Below are 6694 nucleotides of genomic sequence, written 5' to 3'. Positions count from 1 at the left end.
TCATCAGAGGTGGAGCCGAGGATGAACACACACCAAAAGAAAATGTTGAAGAATTCCAAAGAATTAAGTAAGCTGTTAAGCCTGGTAATGAAATCAATGTAGCTTGAAAGGTAAAATGTTCTATTGATCTTGTTACTTCCATTATCAGGATCTGGCCAAGAATCATTGTCGATGTTAGCAGAACCGATTTGTCGACAATTGTTTTGGGCAGGGTTTCAAATCGCGGTCGCGGTCCCATTTTCGGTTATTTCGGATTTACCGTGATTGCGGCCGTCGCGGGCGCTATTGCGGCTGTCGCGGACGCTATTGCGGCTGTCGCGGGTAACTCGGAAGGCGGCGAAACCTCTATATCGCGGCCGAAATCACGGTCGCGTTTTTTAAAACCCTGGTTTTGGGTTACAAAATTTCGGCATCGATTTTCATTGCTCCAACTGCTATGGATAAGTTCGCACACACTGAAGGTTGGAACTTCATAGGCTCTCCTTTTCTCCTATTTCAAGTACCAATTTTACTATTTTGATTGTGTTCTTAACAGGTGAGGTTGCCACAGCTAGAGCAGCTGCTGCATGTAATACAATAATGGTACAAATATAATATAACGTATAAACAGTTTTTTGGATCACTAGATTGCGTTAAATTCGAGTACTGAATTGTATTATGAATGCAGATTTTATCCTACAGGTCGAGTTGTACCATTGAGGAGGTTGCTTCGAGCTACAATGGTGTTCGGTTCTTCCAGATATATGTCGAGTTGTACCATTGAGGAGGTTGCTTCGAGCTACAATGGTGTACGGTTCTTCCAGATATATGTACCGTTTTGCTTCAACATTTTTAATGAATCTTCATTTTTCAGAGCAATTTATCGTTTCCGATTTCAAATCACAAAGCCAAGATTTATCCTTTTCTGATCAGGTATACAAGAAGCGAGATATAACAGCTACTCTAGTGCAGAGAGCTGAAAGATGTGGATACAAGGCCATCGTCGTAACGGTTGATACTCCTAGACTTGGTCGAAGTGAGAAAGAAAGAACAAGTGACATAGTGTCTCCTTTTTATCGATTTTATTTCATTCTGACAGATTTACGTAGCTTCTTTTTATTCTGTGGATAGGGCAGAGACTTTGTTCCCCAATGTTGTAGATAACATTAAGTCATTCATCAACACATACAGCAAACTGAAATTTACTCATTTTCGAAATTTTCATACTTTTTGCAGAATGGTTATACCTCAATTGAAGAACTTTGAAGGCCTCGTGACAACTGCAGTCTCCAGTGCAAGAGAACATATTTTATTTTCCCAACTGTTGCTAAATATGCAATGCTTATATATGTTTATGCTTGTCTTATTTTCTCGGAGTATAGCTAACTTGCAAGTTCAGATTGAAGCTGAGATTCATTGTATTAGAAAGACAGAAACAAGAACTTATTTTTGATTGCTTGAGTTTTACACTTTGTATTGATGACTATATACACAGTGATAGCAGTAACTATAGCAGCAACTGCTTCAAGTTTGTTAAACCTATCTAACCAAATTGATGAGCTGGCATTGCTGAAGCTTCTACATTCAACATGCTCCCTGTTGTTTTGTTTCTTTAAAAGACAAAACACCCAACTTATGCCGAAACAGACTAATATAGTCTTTGGTCAATGCTTTGGTTAACCCATCAGCTACTTGGTGTTCTGAAGGTACATAGTTTACTTTCAGTTTGTGAGCTGCTACCTTTTCCCCGACGAAGTGTACATCCAACTCAACATGATTCGTTTTGGAATGGTACACCGGGTTAGCACTCATTGCTATAGAGCTTATCACTCCAAACCACCGGTGTAACTTGAACTCCAACCTTCAAATATTCAAGTAATGCACTCAACCAAGTTACATCCGAGGTTACATCCGCTAAGCTTCTGTACTCAGCTTCAGTAGTGGATCTAGATATTGTCTTTTGTTTCTTAGAACTCCACATAACCAGATTCCCTCCTAAAAAGACACAGTTTCCTGATATCAACCTTCTAGCATCCATATTCCCTCCTCAGTCAGCATCTGCGAAAGAAACTATCTGAAAAGGATCCTCACTTGGTGAAAACACTAGTCCATAGTCAATAGTACCATTGAGATAACGGAGAACACGCTTGACGACTGCAAGTGTTGCTCACACGGAGCGTGCATGAATTGGACAAGCTTATTCACGCTATTTACAATGTCCGGTCATGTATGACAAGCATACAACAACGAACCAACTAGCTTTGATATTCCTTCGCATCTCCCAAAGTACTACCAGCATCTTTAGTAAGCTTGAGCGATGCTATCATGGGTGTAAGTGTAGGTGTCGCGTTACTCATGCGTGCTTTGGTCAACAGCTCTAGCACATACCTCTTATGGCTGAGAAAGATTGCATCACCTACCCGTTTTATCACAATGCCAAGAAAAAACCCAAACTGTCCAAGATCCTTTAGAGAGAATTTTTTTCCCAAGCAATTTGACCACACTTTCAATCTCAACACTTGAGCTCCCTGTAATTATTATGTCATCCACGTAAACTAGGATGTACATCACCATTCCATCAGCATATTTGATAAACATAGAACTATTTGCTTGTGAGCCCCTAAACCCAATGCTAACAACGAAATCTCTCAACTGTGCATACCAATTATGTGGAGCTTGTCCAAGCCCATATAAAGCTTTTTGGAGCTTGCAAACCAGCATTGACCCGTCCGACGCTTCCTTCTCAAACCCTTGAGGCTGCTTCATATATACATCTCCCAACAAATCTTCATTCAAGAAGGCATAATTTACATCAACTTGCCCAAGTTCCCACTTGTTTTGAACAACCAGAGTGAGAATAACATTGATAGTAGAAGGCTTAACCACCATACTAAAGGTGTCCTAAAAATCTTATCCAGGCACTTGAGAGAAACCTTTGGCTACAAGTCTAAACTTGTATCATTGAATCATAGTACTATTGCGACCGCAACGTAGTGTAACGCCCGCATCGTAACGTTTTTGAATGTTACCGTGACAAGGGAACAAAATCCTGATTGTTGCGGTAAAAAACCGTTACATAACACTGCAGCACGCTATAAATTGCACAGCAACGCCGCAACAGACTTTAAATTATCTGAAATATAAAATTACATAGATGAGTTGTTCTAATTTAATTCTTAAAAATGGATTATAAATATATATATATATCATTAATAATATCGTAATAGTTGTGTTTAAAATTAGTTACTAAAATTTAAATTAATTAAATTATTTATTAACGATATTTTAAAATTATATTAATTTAAATTTAAATTGAATTTTGCTCATATCTAAAATTGACGTGATTAATTTTAAATTAAATTTTTATATTAACATTAACTATCATAATTATATATGTATTTATTATTATATAAATTTTGTATAATAGAGGAATTAACTTTATAATACTATAATAGTATATGTATTTTATTTATTTACTCTGAAACTATAATTTTTTATTTAATCTATAATATAAAGAATAAATAAATAAAATATTATAAATAAAATTAAAAAATGAATATATTCCTTGATAAAATAAAAAAGTGATGGTGTGTGCGTATAGAGACAGGGGGCAGAAAAGAAAACAATTTATGGGAATGGTTGCATAATTTGGGATCAAACCAATGAAAATAAATAAATAAATAAATAAATAATATTATAAATAAAATAAAAAAGTGATGATAATGATGATGAAGAAACTCAAGGTGAAGATATGAACAGTTCACCTACTTCATCTAATGAGGAAAATGTTCAACTATCGACATCAAGTTATGATGATGATGACGACGACGACGACGACGAAGATAGTGGTTGTGATGATCATGGTGGTGATAATGAAAGTATCAACCAGAATATGAACACATTTATTCTATTGCTTTTCATGGAGATCAAGGTACGTCCAGATATCCTTACGATAATAATTCAAGTTTGTATAGAACAAATGCATCACAAAATAGAAGAGATGATGATGATAGAACTCATAGGAGGACGGGAGAGCACTTTTAAGATTCATTTGCAGGTTCATCATCATATAGTTCAGCTACAAATGATAATGAAATTAGTGAATCATCTCATGGTTCTCATTCTTACCAACCAAATTCATGTTATCCGCCTTACCTTGAACAAAATCCAAGTAATGGGTTTTTTTGTCATCATTTATCATACAACATGTTTCCTACCATTAATGCATCTTATGATGCACATAATGTGATGTCTTCTTCACATGGAATAGGGAGGAATCAAAACCAAGATAATGACGAAGATGAAAATGCTTTAGATCTGCCACGCCATTCATTTTGGTGGTGAACTGTAAGATATATACTTTTTATATTTGTAGTTATGTATTTTTTTCTAAGTTATGTAAAGCAAACATTTTTATGTTACAATATAAAAAATTTGATATGATTTTAGTGATATTGTTTATATGTTATTCATTAACATTATAATTGTTATTACCCATTATCCAGTATGATATATCTTCTATGGTTTATATTTGTTTTTAATAAATTTTTATCTATGAAATTAAATTTTTATTTTCAAAATAAAATATTAAAAGAGTATATTAATATTAGTATATTAAAATATAATTGTAAAATGTTAATATTTTAGACATATTGTATTTTTTAGGATGAGATCATGCCCGCGATAGCTGCAATATGTTACGTAACGTCCTTAGCATCCGCAATCGCGACACCCCAACTACATCTGTAATTTGATACTATGCATTGAATATATCCATCAACATTCTTTTTAATCCTAAACAACCACTTACATCCCATTAGAGTCTTCCATTCAGGTAGAGGAACTAGAGTCCAAGTGTTGTTTTTATCCAAGGCTTCATACTCTGCGTTAACTGCCTCCCTCCATTTTACAAATTGAAGTGCTTCATGTATCGAGGCAAGTTTAGTTTCCCCATCTTCATGCTCAACCATATGTAACTTTGGCTTGAAAATCCCACACTTGCTTTGGGTTGTCATGGGATAACTAATAGCAATAAGTGTTGTAGCTGATGTATTATCACTATCTTGATTTACACACTGAGCACTACTCTCAGATAAAGAATTAGCACCATTAATAATGTGATATGATCTCAATTATAAGTTTCGAGTCGTATATATGATTGCCCGATCTTGATTCTAGTAAGAGATTGAATTGCTTGCTTTGAACCTGAAAATCATGACTTGTAAGATGTTAATGAAAGATAGAGATCTAATGGAAATGAAGGATTGATATGGAAATGATTTTTAGGAATTGGTTAAGTACTGAAGATGATGGAAGTTGTAGTTTGGATGAAATGGAAGTGTGGTGAAGGTATGGGTTGGTAATGGCGTAGAATGTGTAAGATGGATTGAAAAGAAAATGGATTGTGACCCTCTAACTATATGGAGTTAGGAACCAGCAATATAAAGAGATGAAATCAAAGTGGAAGTAGATGGAACGTGACTCACTAGCTATAGTTGAGCTTGGAACCAATGCTATAACAAAAGGAAAAAGATGAAGACTACAAGACTATCTTGAAGCTGGTAAAGTTCTACAAGAGAATAAGAATGAAAGCAACCTCTCAAAGATGTTTTATATATTCAAATGTGTGTACAAATGATCTTAAAGGTGCCTATTTATAGTATTTCTAAGAAGCATATGAAATGACTCAAAATATGAAAACATTTTCATCAATTTAGCAATAAAATGCACTTGAATGATTTGTCTTCATATCTTCAAGGTTGGCTGAATATTCTAGATCATTTTGGGGATGAATCTAGACAATTTGAAGCTGAATTTGGCCTTAATTTCATCCAAGAGGTGGAAGACACTTGCTATTCCATGCTGAAAATTATCTTAATAAATGAATTAAATCAGTCTTCATTGCATGCTCCCTTACAGAATATGAATAACCCTTGAATTTAGATGATAACAATCATCTTTGAATGCTTTGAATGGATGAATTAAGAGTCCTTCAATGGCTTGTCACTTGGATAAAGTTGAAAAGACTCTCCCTTGGCTCAAATGCATCCAAATCATCCATGCATAAAATTCGCATAACAAAATTCCAGTCTGCACTGTCTGTATTGCATCCAGAATTGGAAGACATTCTGATTGATATTCTTTCATCGATAAAATCGTTAAACTTCTCTCATGCACCTAGACACAAAGGTGAACTTTATTCAATCTTTAATTTAAAATATGCATGAAACAATTAAGATTTAATTTAATAAATGAACTAGTTTGATGAATGAACCAATTTAATTAATGAACTAAATGCATGAATGAAGTAGTTTATTAAATAAATATATGCATAAATGAACTACTTCCCTAAATGAAATACATGCTTAAATACAATGCATGCTTTAATGAACAACATACTTATTAAATGCAATGAATGTCATGCAACTAATAAAACTCATACAAATTCATGCAATGAGTGATATCATATGATAAGCATATCCTAAGAGGTAAATACAAACATATGATAAAATATAATGCATAAATGAGCAAGTATAGGATAAAAGGTAGAACTCTCTTTAAATCAGCCTTTGTGAACTTTAATGATTTAATCAGATCAATAAAAAAATTAGGGCTGATTGGGATCACATCATAATGTGTTCAGATTGTCCCTGAATTCCAAGCAAAGCGTTAGCCATGTGTCGAGCATCACTCAATCCGGAGAGATATTATTATT

General features: G+C 34.3%; 1 long non-coding RNA gene across 1 annotated transcript; it reads left to right on the top strand.

Moving 5' to 3' along the window:
• The first annotated feature begins 422 nt into the window (after positions 1-422).
• On the top strand, positions 423-1025 carry LOC120156150. Its single transcript, XR_005519037.1, has 3 exons — positions 423-582; positions 668-745; positions 913-1025. It is a non-coding gene; the product is annotated as an uncharacterized LOC120156150 (long non-coding RNA).
• The last annotated feature ends 5669 nt before the right edge of the window (positions 1026-6694 follow it).

The sequence above is a fragment of the Hibiscus syriacus genome, unplaced genomic scaffold (genome assembly GCF_006381635.1).
Source record: "Hibiscus syriacus cultivar Baekdansim isolate YM2019G1 unplaced genomic scaffold, ASM638163v2 tig00111213_pilon, whole genome shotgun sequence".
Taxonomy (NCBI): Eukaryota; Viridiplantae; Streptophyta; class Magnoliopsida; order Malvales; family Malvaceae; genus Hibiscus; species Hibiscus syriacus.
Note: the sequence above shows the minus strand (reverse complement) of the source record. Positions and strands in the feature narration are given on the sequence as shown.